Consider the following 26,255-nt stretch of genomic DNA (forward strand, 5'->3'; position numbering starts at 1 on the left):
AGAAATGAATATTTGGCCATGCTGTCTGATTTGCCCACCAATTTGCTCATACCACACACAGGATGTTGTTACAAGCGAGCCTATACACAAGGCATTGACACCAGCCAGCCCTACTGAAGTCGGGTACCTGGGGGCAGGGAGGTGGCTGGGGCAATAAATTCATCATCTCATTTCCTTCATCACCCTACCCCATTTCATTCCCTGCAGTCACTTGGCCCAAACGAATAACGATCTCGCACCAAATCTATGCTTAAAGCACCACCGCCTCAAGTTTCCTTCATTATCTCATGTGGCTTCTGAGGCCAGGGAACAGATTTTACTTGAGATGAGTAAAGCTAGAGAGACAGCACGTTGGCCAGAGATTCTGTTTGGGAGGTGACGTCTCTCAGTGTACTCTTTATGACCCCATGGACCAAGGCTCCTCTGTCCAGGGGATTCTCCAGGCGAGAATACTGGAGTGGGTTGCCATGCTCTCCTCCAGGGAACCTTCCCGACCCAGGCATTGAACCCAGGTGTCCCAATTCCCCTGCACTGCAGACAGATTCTCTACCGCTAAGCCCCCGGGAAACCCATGATGAACCTAGACAGCATATTAAAAAGCAGAGACATCACTTTGGTGACAGAGGTCTGCAGAGTCAAAAATATGGTTTTTCCAGTAGTCGTGTACAGATGTGTCAGTTGGATCATTAAGAAGGCTGAGTGATGCTTTCGAATTGTGGTGCTAGAGAGATGACCCTTTAGAATCCCTCAGACAGTAAGGAGAACAACTCGGCCAATCCTAAAGAAAATGAATACTGAATACTCTGAATACTCACTGGAAGGACTGATGCTGAAGCTGCAATACTTTGGCCACCTGATGAGAATAGCTGACTCATTGGAAAACACTCTAATGCTGGAAAAGATCGAAGGCAGGAGGAAAAGGGGGAGACAGAGGGTGAGATGGTTGTGTTAGCATCACCAACACAATGGACATTACTTTGATCAAACTCAGGGAGATAAAAAATATAAAACGAAAAGAAAAAAAAATAAAAACAAACTCGGAGATAGTGTAGGACAGAGGAGCCTGGCGTGCTGCAGTCCAAGGGCTCGTTAATAGTCAGACATGACTGAGCGACTGAACAACCACCACCACCACCACCCTACCTTTGAGCTTCCCTAAGGTGCCACAGCCTCACTCTCAGCAGAGCTAAGAAGCTGTGTCTGTCAGTGGTAAAGGCTGAGACTCAATGTCTTCACACTCTCAGCAGCCCCTGCTTAGGGTTGATGGCGAGTCCTTGGAACACTCATCACTCCCTCCCAGAGCTCAGACCATAGAGCCTTCTCACAACAGTAATGGAGGACCCTACCCTGGTACAGAATTGGGAGTTGGAGCTGTTTACCCCTCTCAGTGTGTTTTCTCCCTTTACATTCACTTCCACATTTCTTCCTTGAGTCACCGAATCCAAGTCCACTCACCCCCAACTGGTCCCTGCAACAAGCTGCACCTGCCTCTCCAGCACATCTCTAGCACCACATGCACAGGGTGGGTGCATGTACCCCCTGTGCGGTGTATCTTCTTTCTCCTTTCTCTTCGGAATCTGTCAACTCCCAGACATCACAAAAAGGGCTCCAGATCGATCGCCCACAAAGGGGGCCCCTGGTGCTGCAGGGGAGGCTGTGACTCTCATTCACAGCCTGGGTCAAAGCAGGACTGTGTTATAAGCGCCACAAGCTCCCCCACTGCATCATGGGAGCCAAAACAGCAAAGGTCTGAAAGTCCTAACACAGACATTTCCGAGGATAGAACACCAGTGTCTTCCTTGGGACCTGTGAGCTGTTGTTTGGTTTGGGCCTATAGCGTCAGTGACCTTTTTCACAATGCTTGCAGGCTTAGCCAGCCTTCCTTCAGGACCTCTCTACTCCCCACAGCCCCCCACCTACTGTATCAAAGATATTACTTCTGACTTCAGTGCGCCCATTGGGTTTTCACCTGGCAGGGATGCCAATGGAACTTTTTTACGCTGAAACCTCAAGATACCTGAGGAGAACGAGTCTTCAGAAAGTCCAGTTTTCAATTATAATAGAAAAACTGCCTATGTAACAATGAAGATACAACAGATTAAAATACTAATAAAATGTTATTTGGAAATTAGCTAGAATGTCACACTTAGGAGAAAAAAACTTAGTATGTGGCCTATTGCCTTCCACGTTTTGTTCTCTGCATTTAAGAAAATTACGAGATGGGGGAGGTAATGTCTTCATGATATCGTATCTGTGGTTCTATCTGTTTATCACTATGGTTATGCTACTTTCCATAGTGATGAGGGTGCTGTACTAATGTCGGTCAAAGAAACACTGTTTAGACCTCGGTATGGACCAGGAACTGTTCTCTGTGATGTGTGCATGTTGACATGACACCCCATGGTCTTTCACGCACCTAGGAGACGCTGTGTTCAATCCATACACAGATCCATAGTGATGTTTCATGTGGATGGAGAGGTTGATCTGCCTTTGGACCCAGAGTACACCAGACACTGCACTGTATTCCAGATTGGGGGTCTGATATCACACCTGGCTGTTTCTCTCTGGCCTGGGCACCAATCTGACTCAGCTCTTGCCAGCTAGGTGACTTTGTGCACATTCATTCACCCATTAACGTCTACGTGTCTCTGCTCCTCAGCTGCCCAAAGGGATGACAGCAGTAAAAATGCTAACCTCACAGTGTTGCTGTGAGTACTCCAAGACTTCATTATGTGTTTATGTACGGAGAGCTAAGCACGGTCCAGAAGGGGAGCTCTTCTTCTTGTGTCTCTTCACTTCTGTTTCCGCCTGTACTAGTATCCCCCTGTCCCTGCCCCCACGCTTTCACCTCCCCCACCCCTACTCTGCTCTCTCTCCCCTGTGCCCCTGTCCTCAGACTCTCCATCCCAGAACACAGCTGAACATCTTCTCACGATTTATCTCAGAAAATACCATCACCCTTGGATTAAACAATCATGAATATTAGCAGAAAAAATAAGAAACACAATAAACGGGCAATGTTAAAACTACACAAGAAATAAAGCATTGCTGATGAAAGTCTGACTACTAATATTTTCATATTTTCATCAGATTCAGATCTTCAGAATTTGATATATGAGAATTAGACTTGATAAAACAATGGCAGAAAAATTAATGCAATGTGGTTCCTTAAATAAGACCTAATGAAGTGGGGGCACATGGTGTGTTCACGGGTTGAGAAATTCAATATAATTAGGATGTCAGTAGTCCCCATACAGATCCATCAATTTCATACAATTCCAGTCAGAAATTCCAGCAGGACTTTTTTTGTACATATAGACTAATTGATGATAAAATTTCTGTGGTAAGGCAAATGAACGAGAATAGCCAAGTGATTCTGAAAAACAACGTCGGAGGATTAACACTAACCTGAAATTTACTTTGCACCTTCAACCAAATGTTGTAAGCAACTAAGTGTCTATGAAGGGACGAATGGATAAAGAAAACGTGGTGACACCGGTCAGAACGGCCACCATCAAAAAGTCTACAAACAACAAATATGACCCAGCAATTCCACTGCTGGCAGACACCCCGAGGTAACAGACACATGTACCCCAACGTTCACTGCAGCACTGTTTACGATAGCTAGGACATGGAAGCAACCGAGATGTCCATTGGCAGATGAGCGGATGAGGAAGCTGTGGTACATATACAACGGAATATTACTCAAGTATAAAAAGGAACGCGCTTGAGTCAGTTCTAATGAGGTGGATGAACCTGGAGCCTATTATACAGAGTGAAGTAAGTCAGAAAGAAAAAGAGAAATACTGTATATTAACGCATATATATGGAATTTAGAAAGACGGAACCAATGATCCTACATGCAGGGCAGCAAAGGAGACACAGACGTAAAGAACAGACTCTGGGACTCAGTGGGAGGACTCGGTGGGAGGATTTGAGAGAATAGCATTGAAACATGTACATTACCATATGTAAAATAGATGAGCAGTGTTAAGTTCCATGCATGTCGCAGGGCACCCAAAGCCAGTACTCTGGGACAACCCCGAGGGATAGGGTAGGGAGGGAGGTGGGAGGGGGGGTTCAGGATGGGGGGACACGTGAATCCCTATGGCCGATTCATGTTGATGTATGACAAAAACATCACAATATTGTAAAATAATTATCCTCCAATTAAAATAAACTAATTTAAAAAGAGGAAATGTGGTGATATATACAACGGAATATTATTCAGTCACAAAGAAGAAAATTACGCCTTTTCCAACAACAGGAATGGACTTCAAAGGCTTTATGCTAGGCGGAAAAAGTGAAAGAGAGAAAGGCATGTATTGTATGTTCTCATTTACATGCAGAATCTAAAAAAGTCAAACTTACAGAAATTTCTAAGAGTTTGGAATGGTGGTTTCCAGGGCCTGGGGAAAATGTTGAATACAGGGTACAAACTTACAGGTATGAGATGAATAAGTTACGTGGATCCAATGTATAGCATGGTGAGTATAATGAACAAAACTGTATAATACAGCGTAAGCTTAGAGGGTAGATCTGAGATGTTATTTCCTCAACATTTTTAAAAAAGGATTATGTGAGGGGATGAGAGGGCCAACCCTGTTGTGGCCAAATATGTGTGTATCAAATCATCACATTGGCATCTTAAACTTACAGGTTACATGTCAATAATACCTCAAAAAAGGTGGAAAAAGTAAGAGTCCTGAGTGTTTCCAGTGGGAGAGCCCTCAAGCTATATTCTGTGTCCCTCCGACATCTCCCCATCATTCTTGAACTTTCCCTTATTACTGACATGACAAGGTGAACCAGGCTCATTTATCCTTTCCTTCCTCAGCCTGGGAGCCCATCGTTTAGTGGAGAAAGGTGTTCAGAAGCTAGGATCTGGGGACTGGTGTTATTCTTTCCATTGGAATGTTGCTGTTTCCAGTAACTTGGGAATATATGTGTGCACACAATCACACACACAAACACAGAGACACACATCTATAGTTATACATCAGTCTAGCCACAATGCACACCGATCGAATACAAGAAGTTTGCATGGAGACCTTTAATTCCTAGAATTCCTAGGAATTTGTTCTAGTTTACTTCCTTTCCACACTGGAAATTCCCTTTTCCAAAAATGACAGACGTGGCTCTCAGCATTCTTATGTATTTGCTGAGTTGATGAATCCCAATGCAGATAAGTGAGCCTTCCTCCACAAAAAGGTCCTCTTCACAATCTATGCAGAACCATCCCTTGCCCTTGACTTCCACACCTCACTCAAGCTTGAATTCATGAAGCAGTTAGCCTCCTTCCCACCCAATCCCCAGGGATATCCTTCTTTCCACCTTGGGCTCTGACTCTCCAGGCAGGGATGCCCCTTTACACATACACATGCCTTGCCTGGCAACACCTAATGGCTTTAGGACTGACTTGTTCAGGCACCAAAAAGGGAAGGGAAAGAAAGGGTAGGGAGAGGAATAGGTGAATATGTCCTAATACAGTCAGCCAATCAACGTGAACTGGGCCAAACCCAAGCAATGTGATGAAGCCAGTCTTTTTTGTTTTCCCCCCTCACTGTCCTCCAACTTCCCTTCCTGCCTCTGTCCTTTGCCCCAGTTCCTTTTTCTTCGTAAGTCCTGCCCTCCATCAAGAGTACCAATGTTATGAGGCATGATTCCCACAGTATAACTGATCTCTGCTGCTTGGCTGACATTCAGCGTGACATCCCTGCAGACAGGACACTCACACTCTCTCTCACTCATCACGGATCAGAGGCTTCACTCCTAATTTCAGGGATAGGTAGGAGAGAAGGTGCAGGGCACATGTTGGAGCCTTCAGTCCTTCATCTGTGAAATGCGGATGATCACAAATTGTGGGAGACACGGAGACAGCAGCAACCAGACCCCTTTCAATGGGTGCTACATGCCAAACCCCGTGCATCACAGGACTCCTTGACATTCAGGAGCACGCCAAGTAGGTGTCCATGCCAGGACAGTTGCATCCGTTGGTCCTTCTGCCTGGAATGCTCTTCCCTTAGATAACCCCACGGCCTGCTCCCTCACTTCCTCCAGATCTCTGCTTACTTGCCATCTTTCAGGGAGACTTTCCCTCATTGCTTTATATAAAATAATAACATCATACCTACATATACCCTTTCCCCTGATCTAACATTACCTTTCCTCATAGTGCCTGCCACCCCTGATTTATTTACTGACCACCAAGTCTATGAAAGGAGAGACGTGGTCAGTTCTGTCCTGTCACAAACTCCTCCAATAGTGCTCAGGTATATGGCAGGTGCTCAGAAAACATTTGTGGAAGGACATTCTGGAGCCAGGCAACACACACTGCTAACATGCACAGGTACCCTACAAGACGCGCACTGACCCACTGTAATAATTAGGATGCATACTGAGATTCCAGGAGACAACTGATACGCTCAACAACACACAGTCAGCATGTGAGGTTCAAGGCCTCGGAATCATTCTGCCAGCTTCCAAACCCTCAGTTCCCGGACAGACACCTCACAGCCAAGAACATAAGAGGTTTTATTTCTGACACAGAGACTCCAGACAGCTCAGATAGATACCCAGAGACACCAAAAAGAACTCACTGAATCTCTGCACAGAGAGCACACAACTCGTCTCAGACCCTCAAACACAACTGAGACCATAACCATACACACTGTGACAAAGACCCTCCAAACAGACCAAAGTCTTCCAGACAGAAACAAATGAGAGCTGCACAGATACTTCACATCATGGAGACTGACTCCCAAACCACTCGACACTTCCCAATCTAATACAAAAACCCTAAACAGAAAGACAGAATTTTTAATAACTCAAGAACATCCTATAACCTTTAGATAAAGTCCCCAGACAGATGGAAAACCTGCACCCTGTGCACAGATCCCCAAGCGGCTGATAGTTAACACCTTTACATGAACCCATCCTTAAAGCAGCTCAGAGACATCACAACATGGGACCCTGAATCAAAAACTCAGAGCTCTCACAGTCTGGGGTGCACACGCCTACACAGAGATCTCACACCCAGAGAAAGCTCCAAAAATGCACACCCCGGAATACAGGCACACGCATCCTAGGGGCTCTGTACTATGCCTCGCAAAATCCACTCAGATCAAATATTCCATCACTCACAACTCCGCCCAAAGGCTCAAGGAGATCAAATGTACCCAAACAGCACCTGTGTCGTCACACGTAGCAATACACAACCCCAAGCTGCCAGATACACTTTACTCTCCAGGGAGAGACACCAAACTCAGAGACCTCTCCCTGGACAAGAATTGCATGCATTTGTGCAAATGACCGTGCGTGGCCACACGATACAGACTGAGCGAGAGCTAAACAAGACTGAAACGCCGTCAGCATGCTCCTCCAGCGACAGCGCCAAACCTCGCCACTAACTAGGGCAGCCATTCGACCCCTTCGGGAAAAGCAGTAAAACTCAGAGAAAAATTGTATGCGCTGAAAAGCCGCGCACGGCAACGCAGGCGCACGCGTACACACACAGGCCTGTGGCCCTCAGTTCCAGCTCTGCGATCCCAGTGCCCGTACCAGCCAGCCAGCCAAATCGAAGGGGGCCGACCAAGGAAAGCCGGAGTCCCGGGATTTCCGAGCCTATTCGCGTCCCGGAAGAGCTGAGTCCGGCAAGCACGCGGTGACCAATCAATGCCCAGAACGCTTCCTGACGCCATACCCGCAACTGGCAGCCTATCTCGCTCCGTAGCCATCCCCCTTGGGTGAAACCGTGTAGAAACCGAGGGGTGAGGTTGGAAAAGAGACGAAGAAAGTTGCAGCTTAATACCGGTGTCCACTCAGACTCGAATGCCACGGGAAGACGGAATGGAGCGAATGGGTATGGACCCATGGCGCCACGAGTGCCTCCGCTGGGAAGTGTGGTCGACTCCCGACGCGGTGTAAAGGGGCTCAGCGTTGTCACACGCCCTCTCCCAATGGTACCTTCCAGAGTGGGTGGTCTTACCGCTACCCCTCAGTGGTACATTCCAGGACAAAAGTGTTTCATCTCGCGCGCCCCTTGGTGGTGAGACTGAAGAACAGCCGATCTAGATGCCGGTGGCCCATTAGAGGATGATCCTCCTCCACGGGTGGAAAGGCAAAGTTAGGATGAAAACCCCGCCGATTGCTGCTGTCTTGGACCCAGAAAAAAGTCTTCGTAAACTGAAGATTACTTCTCTGTAGGAGCCACTATCGTAACAGGAAGCATTGAAACCGTTTTCTCTGTACTTGTTTGTGTTTTCCTGTTTAGTTACAGAATCGGTTTCATCGGGAAAGCCAGCCACGGTCCGGAGAAAGCTTCCGACTGGGATCTGAAGGCCTGGCATGGGGAAGGCCTCTGTCGTGGACTGCGAGTAATACTGAAAAGACAACAGGACATTCCATTCTGTTAGGAAAGGGGTGAGCTCCAAGGGGACCCAAGGATACCGTGCAGATGAAATAAAGACCACAGCTTTCTCACCATCTTGTCATCCCTGAATATGTTCCCTAGCAGAATCCTCAGCCTGTCTAGCTATGCCTCTCTCAACAAGTTCAAATTTGTTTATTCATTCCGTCATTCTTTCATTCTCTCCACAGTTTGTGTCAAGCACAACTATGTGTGTTAGGAAAGAGAAAATCAACTTTGGCTTCATGAAACTTATATTGTGTTGGGGTCATACAGCCCCAAAAGATAAGTAATTTTCAGGTGTTCATAACTGCTGTGATTAACATTAAACCGGGATAGTGAAACGGGGGTGGGGGGGGGGAGGGGGGGAATGATACCTAGAAAGAGTGGTCAGGGAAGTTCTTTCTAAGATTGTGACATTTGAGTAAAAGCCTAGAGGAGATGGCCTATCTGGGAGAAAATTATCCCAGACAGAGTTAGGGCCAGTTGAAAAACTGGGGCTTGGAGCTCAGTGTGCTGCTGCTGCTAAATCGCTTTAATCGTGTCCGACTCTGTGCGACCCCATAGATGGCAGCCTACCAGGCTCCTCTGTCCCTGGGATTCTCCAGGCAAGAATACTGGAGTGGGTTGCCATTTCCTTCTCCAGGAACTCAGTGTAGTGTGTATGACAAGAGTGAGGAGGCCTGTGTGACTGTCACAGCATAATGGTGGGAGAGCCAGGAGATCTGATGAGAGAGGTAATGAGGGTCAGGTCCCATAGGGCTTTCTGGCCAGAGGGGGTACTTTGACTTGAGCCACAGGAGGTTTCTTACCAGAGGAACCCCTAGGCTTCTCTCAGAGAGCCAGATCACACAGTGATTTTTGAGGAGCTCTTGATTTACACCAGAAAAACCACAGGCCATCTGCAATTGAACATGCCTTTCCTGGAATCCCCTACACTCAAGGAGAATCCCCCCTACTGCTCCCAGTGAACATCCGTGTCAATCGAAGATACCCTCAGGAGAGACAAAGCCAAGGAACCTCTTGGTGTGAGTGAGGTCACACTGAGTCTTGCAAAGGCACAGAGGGATGATATAACAAGCTCAGAGATGGCAGAGAAAAAGACAAATATAGAGCATTAGACAGGGACAGAGAGACTATTTCTGGCAGCAAACTGTCCCCACTTAGTTAGCACCCACCTACAGGCCCCCAGCCCTGCTACTGGATGATGTACAGTCCATTTTCTCTATAGGAGAATAAAAGCCTCTCCCCAGGGACTGTCTCTAGGGAATGACTCAGTTGCCCATGGCCTGGGCTTTAATCATGCTCCCTTAACACACATCCGGGGCCTCTGCCTATCATGATAAGGACATGTACCAGTCATAGCGAGGCTCATCTGTATATAAGGTCCCTCACAATTTCTCCAGCCCAGCTTTCCCTCCTGCTGATCTCAGTGCCAATGACTGCTTTATTGGGGGAAGAGAGGCAGGGATCTCTGCATTTGTGGTGGAGCCTTGTGCAAATTGGCGAATGTGAGGTTTCTCCCCAGCTACTTGGAGGCTCACCTCTGTGACTTTTAGCACCACCTCTCCAGGGAATATTAAGATTACATTCCATACACCAGGTTAAGAAGTTGTGTGTGTGATGGGGAGACACAGAGACATATCCTGACAGTGAGTCAGTCACAGGGTCCTTGTGGCCCTGTGCAAACGCCCCCCTACATTCTACCTGGCCAGGGTCGTGCTGAGTCTTCCCTGGCTCCACCAAGGAGCCCAAGCTTACATCTGGTTCCTCCCGTCATCATGAGCTGAGACCTCCTATCTGCAGTGGGCCTTGAGCTCCCTTCTGCAAATGCTGCCCTCCTTGTTGTGGGTTGGGCAGATTCACTGAGTGAGAGTGTGTACACGGTTTTTGTCACAGGACCCCTATCATGGGTGGTACTCATGTTCAGCAAGTATTGTGCTTAACAGGATTATTACCATGGGCTCCTGTAAACTGCACATGACTTACCCTTTCTGAGGATGGCACCCCAAGCTTTTATCTCTGTAGGGAGGCATGGTAGAAATCATAGCAAATGTGAAATCACAGGTCTACTTCTAAGACCCGTGAGAGTGGGGTCCATCCAGCCTTCCTCTTAAGACTATTGTCATATGCAGATACATGAACAGCTCAGAGGCCCAACCCTCTTGACAAAGACCCCCTAAATAGTTCAGAGACTTCATGCCCTGGGACAGATATCTGGAATCACCTCAGAGACTGCTCATCCTAGACTCCCACGCAAAACGGCTTTAATAGTTCACACCTGAGGACACAGACCCCAGCCAGCTCAGAAATTCCAACTGTAGACTCAGAAAAATTAGGATCCCTAAGACAAACAGCATCGCTCACAGCCAGTCCTACAGGGTTAAATTGTAACCACTGTGGTTGCTGAATGACAGTGCATCCTGAGGGATTCAGGATGAAAAACAGGATGAGGCCCTCTGTGCTTTGGACAAGCTGACCTTTATTTAGTTACACGCCTACCTCAGGAAAAGGTTCAGTGACCCCAGATTCTTGCATCTTCCCACACACAGAAAAGCATGAAAATGATTTACTTGTGATATCTGATCTCTGTGTTTCACAGGAATCTTTTACCAATATCCACACTTGACTGCATGTATTTCATAGCCAAAAATCATACTGACTTCTCTGCTGCCTCCTCAGAGCAGTTTCCTCAGAGCTAACAGAGTAACTGTGTCCCAGGCTATAGTCCCCAGAAGACCCTGAATTCAACTCAAGCTCACAACGCTTCTGTTGTATGCTTTTCTTTAAGTGGACACTACTCTAGCTAACAGCACCCCATTAGCTCTGAGGCTTCACACTTCTCCCCCACCACCCACAGGCTGCACCCTGGGACACAGAGCCCCAAATCTTCGCCTCTGGGCTTCTGTGTGGGCAGTGGCAGTGGGTTTCTGTTCAGTCACCCCAAGAGAGTGACGCGTCCAGTCTTGAGGTCCCTGCAACCTGCATTCACCAGCATGCCATCCTGAGGAATGCAAGTTCATTCCAGGGGTGGGGATTGCCTTAGAGCTGAGGGGTTCTGAAACTGATTTCCCATGTCTGGGTCCTGAGAATGGACCTACACACTCTAGTCACCTCTCATCGTGGTGACTTTGTATCCTGCCCAATCGGAGGTTTAGAGTGCATACCGGATCCACAGAACAAGCCCTGGGGAACTTGTCCTCTCTGTCATCTCTCAGCACCCACTGTGGGATCCTGAATTCTGAAGATAGGAGAGGTCTTCCCCTCACTGTGGCTATGACATCTCCCTTACATCCCTCTGATCATCTGTCATTTTCCAAAGTCCCTGTCCTGGTAACAGCTGCCACAAGTCCTCTCCCCAAATCCCCACCTCTCCCCTCATCTTCCACCAGGCCCTCCCTCCCACCCAGGGGCCTCTTTAGCCCCTCCCCTAGCCCTACTCCCAGGCCTCATTTATACCCTCAGCCCATTTGTGGCCTCTCACCCAGGACCAGTGCTGCCTCAGAGGATCCGGTGCTGCCTCAGAGGATCCCCTCAGGACCCTGCCTACTCCCTACATTCTGCAGGATACCTCTTTCCTGCCCACACACAGGGATCTGTCATAAAGTCCCTGAAAGAGCCAAACTGAAAATCTCTCCAGGATCCAGAGAAAATCCAGACCCAGACCAGGAGTCCAGGGCACTTCCCTCAGGGCTGGGGGGAAAAGGAGAGGGTCTGTGAGAGAAAGAGCTCGACTGAAGGTCACACAGGGGTGACAGGGTTTTCTTCAAGGGGCCTAGTGAGGAAGAAGTGAGATGGCACCTTAGAAGTGCTTCAGTTCAGTCACTCAGTCGTGTCCGACTCTTTGCTACCCTATGAACTGCAGCACGCCAGGCCTCGCTGTCCATCACCAACTCCCAGAGTCCACCCAAACCCATGTCCATTGAGTCGGTGATTCCATCCAACCATCTCATCCTCTGTCGTCCCTTCTCCTCCTGCCTTCAATCTTTCCCAGCATCAGGGTCTTTTCCAATGAGACAGCTCTTCGCAGGAGGTGGCCAAAGTATTGGAGTTTCAGCTTCAGCATCAGTCCTTCCAATGAACACCCAGGACTGATCTCCTTCAGCATGGACAGGTTGGATCTCCTTGCCGTCCAAGGGACTCTCAAGAGTCTGCTCCATCACCACAGTTCAAAAGCATCAATTCTTCGGCGCTCAGCTTTCCTTATAGTCCAACTCTCACAACCATACACGACCACTGGAAAAGCCATAGCCTTGACTAGACGGACCTCTGTTGGCAAAGTAAGATCTCTGCTTTTTAATATGCTGTCTAGGTTGGTCATAACTTTCCTTCCAAGGAGTAAGCATCTTTTACTTTCATGGCTGCAATCACCATCTGCAGTGATTTTGGAGCCCCCCCCAAATAAAGTCTGACACTCTTTCCACTGTTTTTCCATCTATTTGCCATGAAGTGATGGGACCGGATGCCATGATCTTTGTTTTTTGAATGTTGAGCTTCAAGCCAACTTTTTCACTCCCCTCTTTCACTTTCATCAAGAGGCTTTTTAGTTCCTCTTCACTTTCTGCCATAAGGATGGTGTCATCTGCATATCTGCGGTTATTCATATTTCTCCCAGCAATCCTGATTCCACCTTGTGCTTCATCCAGCCCAGCATTTCTCATGATGTACTCTGCATATCAGTTAAATAAGCAGGGTGACAATATACAGCCTTGACGTACTCCTTTTCCTATTTGGAACCAGTCTGTGGTTCCATGTCCAGTTCTAACTGTTGCTTCCTGACCTGCATACAGACTTCTCAAGAGGCAGGTCAGGTGGTCTGGTATTCCCATCTCTTTCAGAAGTTTCCACGGTTTATTGTGATCCACACAGTCAAAGGCTTTGGCATAGTCAATAAAGCAGAAATAGATGTTTTTCTGGAACTCTCTTGCTTTTTCCATGATCCAGTGGATGTTGGCAATTTGATCTCTGGTTCCTCTGCCTTTTCTAAACCCAGCTTGAACATCTGGATGTTCATGGTTCACGTATTTCAGAAGCCTGGCTTGGAGTATTTCAAGTATTACTTTACTAGCGTGTGAGATGAGTGCAATTGTGCAGTAGTTTGAGCATTCTTTGGCACTGCCTTTCCTTAGGATTGGAATGAAAACTGACCTTTCCAGTCCTGTGGCCACTGCTGAGGTTTCCAAATTTGCTGGCATATTGAGTGCAGCACTTTCACAGCATCATCTTTCAGGATTTGAAACAGCTCAACTGGAATTCCATCACCTCCACTAGCTTTGTTCGTAGTGATGCTTCCTAAGCCCCACTTGGCTTCACATTCCAGGATGTCTGGCTCTAGGTGAGTGATCACACCATCGTGATTATCTGGGTCATGAAGATCTTTTTTGTACAGTTCTTCTGTGTATTCTTGCCACCTCTTCTTAATATCTTCTGCTTCTGTTAGGTCCATACCATTTCTGTCCTTTATTGAGCCCATCTTTGCATAAAATATTCCCTTGGCATCTCTAATTTTCTTGAAGAAATCTCTAGTCTTTCCCATTCTATTGTTTTCCTCTATTTCTTTGCATTGATCCCTGAGGAAAGCTTTCTTATCTCTCCTTGCTATTCTTTGGAACTCTGCATTCATATGGGTATATCTTCCCTTTTCCCCTTTGCAACTAGCCAATCTGATCACATGGACCACAGCCTTGTCTAACTCAATGAAACTAAGCCGTGCCGTGTGGGGCCACCCAAGGCAGACGGGTCATGGTGGAGAGGTCTGACAGAATGTGGCCCATTGGAGAAGGGAATGGCATACCACTTCAGTATTCTTGCTTTGAGAACCCCATGAGCAGTATGAAAAGGCAAAAAGATAGGGCACTGAAAGAGGAACTCCCCAGGTCAGTAGGAGCCCAACATGCTACTGGAGATCAATGGAGAAATAACTCCAGAAAGAATGAAGGGATGGAGCCAAAGCAAAAACAACACCCAGTTGTGGATGGGACTGGTGATAGAAGCAAGGTGCAATGCTGTAAAGGCAATATTGCATAGCAACCTGGAATGTTAGGTCCATGAATCAAGGCAAATTGGAAGTGGTCAAACAGGAGATGGCAAGTGTGAACATCGACATTGTAGGAATCAGCAAAATAAGATGGACTGGAATGGGTGAATTTAATTCAGATGACCATCATATCTATTACTCTGGGCAGGAATCCCATAGAAGAGATGGAGTAGCCATCATATCAACAAAAGAGTCTGAAATGCAGTACTTGGATGCAATCTCAAAAACAACAGAATGATCTCTGTTTGTTTCCAAGGCAAACCATTCAATATCACGGTAATCCAAATGTATGCCCCGGCCAGTAACGCTGAAGAAGCTGAAGTTGAACAGTTCTATGAAGACCTACAAGACCTTCTAGAACTAACATCCCCAAAATATGTCCTTTTCATTTTAGCGGACTGGAATGCAAAAGGAGGAAGTCAAGAAACACCTGGGGTAACAGGCAAATTTGGCCTTGGAATACAGAATGAAGCAGGGCAAAGGCTAATAGAGTTCTGCCAAGAGAACGCACTGGTCATAGCAAACACCCTCTTCCAACAACACAAGAGAAGACTCTACACATGGACATCACCAGATGGTCAACACCGAAATCAGATTGATCATATTCTTTGCAGCCAAAGATGGAGAAGCTCTATACAGTCAGCAAAAACAAGACCGGGAGCTGACTGTGGCTCAGATCATGAACTCCTTATTGCCACCTTCAGACTGAAATTGAGGAAAGTGGAGAAAACCACTAGTCCGTTCAGATATGACCTAAATCAAATCCCTTATGACTACACAGTGGAAGTGAGAAATAGATTTAAGGGCCTAGATCTGATAGACAGAGTGCCTGATGAACTATGGGCGGAGGTTCGTGACACTGTACAGGAGACAGGAATCAAGACCATTCCCAAGAAAAAGAAATGCAAAAAAGCAAAATGGCTGTCTGAGGAGGCCTTAATAGCCGTGAAAAGAAGCGAAGCGAAAAGCAAAGGAGAAAAGGAAAGATATACCCAGTTGAATGCAGAGTTCCAAAGAATAGAAGTGCTTAGGACACTGCAACTCAGAAGACTGATTACCTAAAACGCAGAAATGCGCCCACGGATGCCAGCTGACTCCTAGAGTGACCTCACTAGAGCAGCCACTGCCTGGGGAAGCGTGTCCAGCCTGTTGACTGGGCAGCAAACACTCCTGGAGACTGGGTTCCACTGGTCCTCCAGTGTTCAGGCCCGCGGCCCCTACTGCAAGATCCTGTCCATCAACTTCGTTGCCTGACTGTGTGAGCCCAGGACTAATCTGTGGCCTCTGTCCCTGTAACCCGCGAGAGCTCGAGCCTGCATTTTCCACGTGGGCTGCCCAGAGTGGTCTAGGATTCCTTGCCTCCCAAGCCCCACAACCAATCACTGTTGCTGGTGTATTCGAATCTGCAGGGGATGAGCATGGGCAAAATGGGGTTGGAGCGGCCTCATGGACACCTGTAAAAGGGGATGCCCCTCAGTCTGTCCCAAGAATGATGTGAGGAGATAGTAAAAAAGCTTGACTTCTCCTGAACCACAGATGGACAGCATTGTGGCAGCATCTATTAAAGTGAAAACTCCTCACAAAATCCTTGTTCTCTCCTTGAGGGAAGGACAATTTTTGTCTAGTCACCCCAGTGCATGACACGTAGTAGGTGCTCATTGGGTGATTGGTGACTGACTGAGCTTTGTCCCAGCAGCTCCACTTTAAAATGTATAATCAACACACCCACATTTGGAGAGTTGTGTGTAGAAGGAAGGTGGTAGCAAACAATTGTGTAAAACCTCTTTGTGTCCGCGAATAATCAACGGTCTTTGGATTGTAGACGAATGGTGAGGCATTCATGTTATACCATGCAGCACACACTGGCCATGGAACAGAATGAGGGGACCAGGGTGTATCGATCAGATGGAACTGCTTCAGGACATGCTGTTAATAGTTGTGGAGAGGGGAAGCAAATAGGAGATGCTCATAGTGGGACCTGCTCTGTGTGCGTGTGCCATGCTGTGCTCTGCTTAGTCACTCGGTTGTGTCTGACCCTTTGTAACCCCATGGACTGTAACCCTCCAGGCACCTCTGTCCGTGGAGATTCTCCAGGCAAGAACACTGGAGTGGGTTGCCATGCCCTCCTCCAGGGGATCTTCCCAACCCCGGGGTCGAACTCTGGTCTCCCACATTGCAGACAAATTCTTTACCGCCTGAGCCACCAGGGAAACCCCATGTATGTGTGTGTGCTTTAAACATAGAGAAATGTGTTTGAAAGGAATAAGGAGGCACTGAAATCTCACCCCAGTGGTAGGTCCTGGAAGCAGAGAATGTGGAAGTATGTGCTTACCTGTGTAGTCCATGTGCTGATATACTAATGGAATCTTTCACCAGCCCCGTACTCAGGTAATATTTGAGTAACTATTAATATACAAAGCAATGTCATATGATGAAAACAATACCTGTACCACAGAGCATTTGTATGTGAGGGCATCTGGAAGATGTCCAGGAACAGGGTTCTCAAAGTTACCTGGTCCAGGGCCAGGCGGTTAATGTGCATAAGGGAACCCAGCTCATGTGAGGGTAGGGAAGAGCAGCACATGGCCACGGTAAATGTTCCCTGCTGATCTGCTTCTGGTGTAGGTATAAGAGAAAATGGGGCTGGTGCAGACCCCAGACCCTCTTGACAACCTCCTCAGCATCATAAATAGTGGTGATTGTCAGGACTGCTTCAGTTGTTACATCTTTACACTGCTCTGAACTCCTTGGGAGTTTCCCTGAACATCCTCATACCAGGACACACACATGTCACAAGAGAAAGAGAACCGATCCTCTGAACTCAGCATTCAATAATTAAGACTGACTTGGGGGGACTTCCCTGGTCATCCTGTGGTTAATAATTCACTTTGCAGCTCAGGGCACGCGTGTTTGCTGCAACTACTGAGCCTGCACCACAACTAGAGCGTCCGTGCACCGCAAGGAAAGGTCCACAACTTAGTGCCGCAACGAAGACCCAATGCAGTCAAACAAATAAACAAGTATTTTAAAAACAAGACTGGCTTAGAAAGTGGTTCTGCCCACGAGGAATGACGAGGTGGGATTTATCTTCCCCCTTTAAGTAACTAAAAGTTTGTGTGTGACGGTTTTCATGTGTAGTACAACATTCAGGATTCTGATACCTGAGAGAAGGGGGAAAATGAGGTGAGAATTACAATTTCTCCCAGCTTACTTCGCCGAGAGGCTTTCCAGGCATCAGAGCAGCGATAGGGAACCCAGACAGAGGCCAGCACTCTCCTAGATCTGAGGAAACAGAGTACAGCATTCGGGGAGGCCAAAGCAGCCAGAATTCCTGGAATACAGGACCAGAGAAAGGGGAGCTGCATGGAGAGGGGAGGACTGCAGAGAGAGAGAGAGCACTCTGGAGATTTGCAGAGAGTTCCGTTTGGAGTCTCCTGCTCTATTCTGGATGGAAAAATAACCACCAAAAAGTAGTGGGTAGAGAACTTCAGAGCTCTCAGAGGGATGGAAATAGTCTGTCCTCTCACCTGCCAGAGGTGACAAAACCTCCAATATTCAGAGTATCGGGTAGATTTCTCAGCTAGGTATTTTTCCAGTGGTCAGCAAAATTCACCCTAGACTAAAAACTGTTCCGGTCTCATCTTAATAATGCTTGAAAGTAAGCCTCAAAAGGATAAACCTATTTCCAAGTAATTCAAATGTGTCCCAGGATGAAGCTCAAAATCGCTTCAAGGAATTATTACTATTGCTACTATTAAAAAATCAGAACCCAAGATGATAAAATTCACAATCTGGCTACAATAAAGTTATTAGGCATGCACAGAAGCAGAATATGTAATCGATAATGAAGAGAAAAATCAATCAGTAAAATACAGACTCAGAAATAACACAGGTGATAAAGTTACCTGATAAGGAGATTAAAACAGCTATTATAAAATTATTCTACATATTGAAGACGATAGAGCGAAATCAAGTATGCCAATAGGGGACATGAAATTATCTTTAAAAGCCCCAAATTGAACTTCTAGAGATGAATAACACATGCTCTGAGACAAAAAATAATACACTGGATGAAATTAATAGCAGATTAGACATTTTGGAAGGAAAGCCTAGTGAACTTGAAACATAGTGAATAAACTGGACTTCACCAAAATGAAAAGCCTTTATGCTGCAAGTGACCCTATTAGAAAGTAAAAAAACAAAAAACAACTCATAGAATGGGAGACCTTTTCTTGTAAATTACATACCTGATATCTAGATTGTAGACAGAATCCTTACAGCTCAATAATTAAAAGGCAAATAACCTAATTTTTAAATGGGCATACATATGAATAGATCTTTCTCCAAAGAAAATATATAATGACCAGTAAGCACATGGCCCCATGGACAGTCACCAAAGAGCTGAACAAGATAGCAACTAGACAACAACAACAAGCCCATGAAAGGATGCTCAACATCATTAGTCATCAGGGAAATACGATCAAAATCACATGCCTGATCCCTTCACACCCAGTAAAATGGCTTAACTGCAAAAGACAGATAATAATATGTGTTGATGAAGATGTGGAGAGTGGGTACACTGCTGAAAATGTGCTTTAGGGTGCTTTAAGGGAACTTAAAAGGTGCTTTAGGGAACAATCTGACAATTCCTCAAAGATTATCTTATATACAGTTACCGTATGACGCTGTAATTCTGCTCCTAAGTATACACCCAAGAGAACTGAAAACAAATGTCTATACAAAAATTTTTACAATCACACTTCTGTATTTAAAATGGATAAGCAACAAGGACCTACTGTAGAGCACAGGGAATGCTGTTCAACGTTATGTGGCAGCCTGGCAGGAGAGCTTGGGGGAGAATGGATACATGTGTGTGTATGACTCAGTCCCTTTGCTGTCCACTGGAAGCTATCACAACATTGTTAACTGTCTATACTCCAATATAAAATAAAACGTCTTAAAAATTTGTAAACAAATATTCAAAGGCACATTATTCATAATAATCCCAGAGTGGAAAGAACTGTAATGTCTATCAACTGATGAATGAGAATGTGTGGTATATCCATACAGTGGAATATTATTCAGCAATAAAAAGAGATGAGGTATTGATACGTGCTACAACATGGATGACTCTGAAAACACTGTCCTAAGTGAAAGAGGCCAGTGACAAAAGATCACATATTGTACAGTTTCATTTATATGAATCCTGGAACAGGCCAATAGATACAGATGGAAAGTAGATTAGTGATTGCTTAGGGGTGGGATAGAGAGGAGAGGGGAGTGATTGCTAATATGCACAAAGTTTTCCCCTTTGGAGGGGTGATGAAAATGTTCAAAAAGCGTGGTGATTATTGCATTGATTCTAGGAATACAGTTTTAAATTTTAATTGTATCTTTAAAAGGATACATTGTATGGCATGTGAATTCAATCTCAATAAAGCTGTTATTTTTTCAAAGGATATGAGAAGAGTTTTGGGAGTGACAGAAATGTTTTGTATCTTGTGATGATTGTTATATGAGTATATATACTGATCAAAATGCATCAAAATGTACACCTAAAATGAGCACATATTATGGAATGCAAATTGTACCTCAATGAAGTGGTTTTTTAAAGAGAAAAGTAAAAAGATGAGAAAAGATATCCCACATAAAAACTGATATAAAGAAAGCTGAGTGGCTATATTAATATCAGGAAACGTAGGAAAATATTTCAGAGCAAAGGGTGTTACCAGGGATGAAAAGGACCATTTTATAATAATAAAAGGTTCAAATCATCAGCAGGATATAGCAATTCTGAACATTTATGCACCTAATAACATAGTTTCAATATACATGTACTAAAAACTGATAGAAATAAAACGCAAAATAGAAAAATTCATAATTACAGTTGAAGAATTCATAACATCCCTCTTGTAATGTATAGAACAAGTAGACAAAAAATAATTAGAATATGACTGAAAAACACTATCAACCAAATTTACCTAACTGATATTTATAGGACATACCATCCAACAGGGCTTCCCTTGTGGTTCAGCTGGTAAAGAATCTGCCTGCAGTGCAGGAGGCCTGGGTTTGATCCCTGGGTTGGGAAGATCCCCTGGAGAAAGGAAAGGTAGGTTACCCACTCCAGTATCCTGGCCTAGAGAATTCCATGGACTGTATAGTCCATGGGGTCGCAAAGAGTCGGACATGACTGAGTGACTTTCACTTTCACTTTCTCCATCCAACAACAGAATAGATATTCTTTTCAAATGCACACAGAACAGTTAGCAAGATAGGCCGCTGCACTTGTCAGAATAGCTGTGATCCAAAAGTCTACAAGCAATAAATGCTGGAGAGGGTGTGCAGAAAATGGAACCCTCTTACACTCTTGGTGGGCATGCAAGCTAGTACAGCCACTATGGAGAACAGTGTGGAGATTCCTTAAAAAACTGGAAATAGAACTGCCTTATGACCCAGCAATCCCACTGCTGGGCATACACACCGAGGAAGCCAGAATTGAAAGAGACACGTGTACCCCAATGTTCATCGCAGCACTGTTTATAATAGCCAGGACATGGAAGGAACCTAGATGTCTATCAGCAGACGAATGGATAAGAAAGCAGTGGTACATATACACAATGGAGTATTACTCAACCGTTAAAAAGAATACATTTCGATCAGTTCTAATGAGGTGGATGAAACTGGAGCCAATTATACAGAGTGAAGTAAGCCAGAATGAAAAACACCAATACAGCATACTAATGCATATATATGGAATTTAGAAAGATGGTAACGATAATCCTGTTGCGAGACAGCAAAAGAGACACAGAAGTATAGAACAGTCTTTTGGACTCTGTGGGAGAGGGAGAGGGTGGGATGATTTGGGAAAATGGCATTGAAACATGTATAATATCATATAAGAAATGAATCGCCAGTCCAGGTTCGATGCAGGATACAGGATGCTTGGGGCTAGTGCACTGGGATGACCCAGAGGGATGGTACGGGGAGGGAGGTGGGAGGGGGTTCAGGATGGGGAACACGTGTACCCCCGTGGCGGATTCATGCTGATGTATGGCAAAACCAATACAATATTATAAAGTAATTAGCCTCCAATTAAAATAAATAAATTTAAATCAAAAAATAGTGAAAAAACTGAAAATGTTACTCACTCAGCATGCCCAACTCTTTTGGGACCCCTGGACTGTAGCCCACCAGGCTCTTCTGTCCATGGAATTTTCCAGGCAAGAATACTGAAGTGGATAGCCACTTCATTCTCAAGGGGATCTTCCTGACCCAGGGATTGAACCTGGGTCTCCTGCATCACAGGCAGATTCTTTACTGTCTGAGCCACCAAGAAAGCCCCACTAGGTTTAATAATGGCCTCCCAAAAGATATGCGCAAGTCCTAACCTCCAAAACGCGTGAATGTGACCTTATTTGAAGAGAGAAATTTTAAAGATGTAGTTAAGTTAAAGATCTCAAGATGAAATCATGCTAAATTCATGGTAAACCTTAAATCCAACCTTAGGCATCCTTGTAAAAGAAATCCAGAGGGAGATTTGCAACACAGAGAAGACAACGTGAACACAGAGGCAGAGACTAGCGATGCATCTTCCTGCCAAGGATGGCCCGCAGCTGGCGGACGCTGGAGAGGGAAGGATGGAACACGTTCTCCCTCAAAGCCTGCAAAAGAAACCAACCTGCCTACACCTTGATTTCAGACCTCTGCCCTCCAGAATGTGAGAGAATTAATTTCTGTTGTTTTAAGCCATCAAGTTTGTGGTGATTCATTATGGCAGCCTCAGGAAACTAATACAACCATATTCTCTGCACCGTAAAACAAATCTCCATAAACTTAAGATTCAAATCGGACAGAGCATTTTGTCTTAACACAATGGAATTAAATTAGGGATAAAATTATAAAGGTATTTGAAAAATATGCAAATATTTTGAAACAAAATAACACATAAATATTGTGTCAAAGTAGAAATCAAAAGGGGGGAACAGAAAATTTTTCAGCTTTATGGAGATATAATTAACAAATGAAATTGTGACATATTAAAAGTGTAGAACATGATAATTTAATACATGTACATTATGAAAGTATTCCCACCATTACATACATCGCTTCACATATTAACTTGGTTCGTTTGGGTTGTGTTTTTTTTTTTTTCTTGTGGTGAGAGCCTTAAGTTCCACCCCTGCGCTATGTATCTTCTTTATCCTTTTCCTTCGGAATCTGTCGACTCCCAGACATCACAAAAAGGGCTCCACAAAGGTGGCGGTGCTGCAGGGGAGGCTGTGATTCTCATCCACAGACTGGGTGAAGGCAGGACTGTGTTATAAGCACCACAAGGTGCCCCGCTGCATCATGAGAGCCAAAAGAGCAAAGGTCTGAAAGTCCCAACAGAGACATATCTGTGCATAGAACACCAGTGTCTTCCTTGGGACCTGTGAGTTGTTGTTTGGCTTGGGCCTATAGCGTCAGTGAACTTTTTCACAACACTTGCAGGCTTAGCCAGCCTTCTATCAGTTCAGTCGCTCAGTCGTGTCCGACTCTTTGCGACCCCACGAATCACAGCACGCCAGGCCTCCCTGTCCATCACCAACTCCCGGAGTTCACTCAGACTCACGTCCATCGAGTCTGTGATGCCATCCAGCCATCTCATCCTCTGTCGTCCCCTTCTCCTCCTGCCCCCAATCCCTCCCAGCATCAGAGTCTTTTCCAATGAGTCAACTCTTCACATGAGGTGCCAAAGTACTGGAGTTTCAGCTTTAGCATCATTCCTTCCAAAGAAAATCCCAGGGCTGATCTCCTTCAGAATGGACTGGTTGGATCTCCTTGCAGTCCAAGGGACTCTCAAGAGTCTTCTCCAACATGTCCTCTCTACTCCCCACAGCTCCTCACCTACTGTACCAAAGATATTACTTTTGACTTCAGTGCGCCCATTGGGTTTTCACCTGGCAGGGATACCAACACAACTTTTTTATGCTGAAACCTCAAGATACCTGAGGAGAACGAGTCTTCAGAAAGTCCAGTTTCCAATTATAATAGAAAAACTGCCTATGTAACAATGAAGATACAAAAAATTAAAATACTAATAAAATGTTATTTGGAAATCACCTAGAATGTCACACTTAAGAGAAAAAAACTTAGTATGTGGTCTATTGCCTTCCAGGTTTTGTTCTCTGCATTTAAGAAAATTACAAGATGGGGGAGGTAATGTCTTCATGATATCGTATCTGTGGTTCTATCTGTTTATCACTATGGTTATGCTACTTTCCATAGTGATGAGGGTGCTCCACTAATGTTGGTCAGAGGAAACACTGTTTAGACCTCGGTATGGACCAGGAACTGTTCTCTGTGATGTGTGCATGTTGACATGACACCCCATGGTCTTTCACGCACCTAGGAGACACTGTGTTCAATCCATACACAGATCCATTGTGATGTTTCATGTGGATGGAGAGGTTGATCTGCCTTTGGACCCAGAGTACACCAGACACTGCACTGTATTCCAGATTGGGGACCAGATACCACACCTGGCTGTTTCTCTCTGGCCTGGGCACCAATCTGACTCAGCTCTTGCCAGCTAGGTGACTTTGTGCACATTCATTCACCCATTAACGTCTATGTGTCTCTGCTCCTCAGCTACCCAAAGGGATGATAGCATTAAAAATGCTTACCTCACAGTGTTGCTGTGAGTACTCAAAGACTTCATTATGTGTTTATGTACGGAGAGCTAAGCACGGTCCAGAAGGGGAGCTCTTCTTCTTGTGTCTCTTCATTTCTGTTTCCGCTTGTACTAGTATCCTCCTGTCCCTGTCTTAAGACGTAAGCGGTAAGAGGAGGAAAGGAAACATTAGAAAAGGACTTCAGACAGTTCCTAAAAACTGAGGAGAGTATAGTTTGAAGGTTAGTGTGGTCGCTCAAATTTTCCCTGTTTTCAAGACAAAGAGAAGGGGGCAACTAAGTTGTCTGAGGACAACCCTGGGAAAGGAAAATGGTAATAGCATTTGGAAAATTCTGCTTTCCTTTTTCTCCAGCAATACTTTCCTGGAATAATGCTCCTGAGGTTCTTAGTCATCACATTTTTAGCATACTAGCCTAAGGCTTTTAATTCATAATACTGAGGGAATCAATATTATCATCCCCTTGTTTATACTGCATGCTTTACAGCTGAATTGATACATTTTTTTTTAACGATTCTGACCTGGAAGCTGATCTCCAAGAATTGGCTGAGGCAAAGACTGGGGGTGAAGGTGGAGATGGTCCTGATGTCAGGGAGGAGTTTGCATCAAATACAGAGCCTGTTGAAATGCCAGAAGCAGGTATGTCATCCATTCAGAAAGTAATTTATGTGGTTTCTGTTTTTCAGAATAGTGTATCTTTACTAATATAGAGGGAACATTGCTGTCATTTTAATAACAGAGTTCACATATTCTTTGAAAGATAGTTCAGACCCCAGATGCCTGAGTGCGTGACTTACAGACTTTCAAATAAACAGACAGGATCAAAGCCATATCGAATTGAAAATAGGAAACCGTTTTCTTCTCTTGAGTATAAGTACTTTAAGCAACAGCTAATAATTTTCAGGTTCTTTTATAATTTGTGCTTGTGACAAATATGTTATGCACTTGTAATAAATATCAGTTTATATGAAATATGTTCAGGCATTCAAATAGGTTCTAGTACCAGCTTTCACATAATGTGTGTGATTCTGCAAAATCCCTTAACTTCTAAACTCAACTTTACTCACATAAGTTGTGAATTCAGAACAGGTATACTAAAATGCTGATTTTTCAATGCTAATTTTTGCATTCTCTGGTTCTCTTCGATGGAATGCATACAAGAATTCTCTTTTTCATGATTTATTTATCATAAAATAGCATCTTGAGTCAAATGATAACAGGGGAATTGAGATTTCATTTTCTGATGGGGAACACATGTACACCTGTGGCTGATTCATGTCGATGTATGGCAAAAACCACCACAATATTGTAATTAGCCTCCAATTAAAATGAATAAATAAACTTAAAAAAAAAAAAAAAAGAAAATCCGGCATGCTGCGATTCATGGGGTCACAAAGAGTCGGACACGACTGAGCGACTGAACTGGACTGAACTGAACTGAGCCAACATTCTGCTTGATGTTTGTTAAATTCTCTCAAATTCTGAATTCTCCAGCTCTTAAAAAGTTGCATTTTAAATCCTTTCCCCAATGAAGCATGAAATGACTGAACAATGAAATGGCAAAAGAGAGTCTAGGTTCCTGTGTCTGTGGCTGATCAAGTTGAGAGAGTGCATGTAGTCAGTGATATTCAAGGCAGGTGTGAGTAAGATACACATGCTAAGCAGACTACCTGCCCCCACATTTGGTCTGTTTTTTGTTGGGGGGGCTGGTTGCTTATTTTAATTGGAGGATAACTACTTTGCAATACTATGATTGTTTCTGATGATGGTTTTTGCCATACATCCCACATCCCACTCTGAAAGAACTGTCACTCTTAAAGAACTAATAAAAATCTGAGCCTCATGATATAATCGTCTCTAACCATATCGAATATGTTATTTTTCCTCTTTGATACATCAGTTTAAAAAGTTTTGAAGGTCAAAGCCTGTAACTCTAGTTCTTCCCATGTAATCAACTTAGTATCTTTCACATACGTGTTTTCCAAATTGCTGATAATTGCATGGTTCTGATTTTCAAGGAAGAACTTCATGGTTAGGGAAGAATTTCCTGTGTATTAGCCTTCTAAATATTTTCACTTTACATTTTTGTTCCATCCCATTAGAACATTTAGACGAAAATACCACTTCCAGTCCACTT

At 44.8% G+C, this 26,255-nt stretch overlaps 2 long non-coding RNA genes across 2 annotated transcripts in view; one reads left to right on the top strand and one right to left on the bottom strand.

The window, feature by feature from the left end:
• The first annotated feature begins 7,743 nt into the window (after positions 1 to 7,743).
• On the top strand, positions 7,744 to 8,484 carry LOC138931024 (uncharacterized). The gene is made up of 2 exons (XR_011446335.1): positions 7,744 to 7,861; positions 8,273 to 8,484. It is a non-coding gene; the product is annotated as an uncharacterized lncRNA (long non-coding RNA).
• Positions 8,485 to 22,483: 13,999 nt separating this feature from the next.
• Positions 22,484 to 26,255, bottom strand: part of LOC138931030 (uncharacterized) — a 31,057-nt gene continuing 27,285 nt past the window's right edge. Inside the window, exons 3-4 of the long non-coding RNA XR_011446341.1 lie at positions 24,113 to 24,252; positions 22,484 to 23,489 (exon numbers count right to left, since the gene is read on the bottom strand). This is a non-coding gene — a long non-coding RNA (uncharacterized lncRNA). The remainder of the gene's footprint in view (positions 23,490 to 24,112; positions 24,253 to 26,255) is intronic.

This window comes from Ovis canadensis, chromosome X (assembly GCF_042477335.2).
Source record: "Ovis canadensis isolate MfBH-ARS-UI-01 breed Bighorn chromosome X, ARS-UI_OviCan_v2, whole genome shotgun sequence".
NCBI lineage: Eukaryota > Metazoa > Chordata > Mammalia > Artiodactyla > Bovidae > Ovis > Ovis canadensis.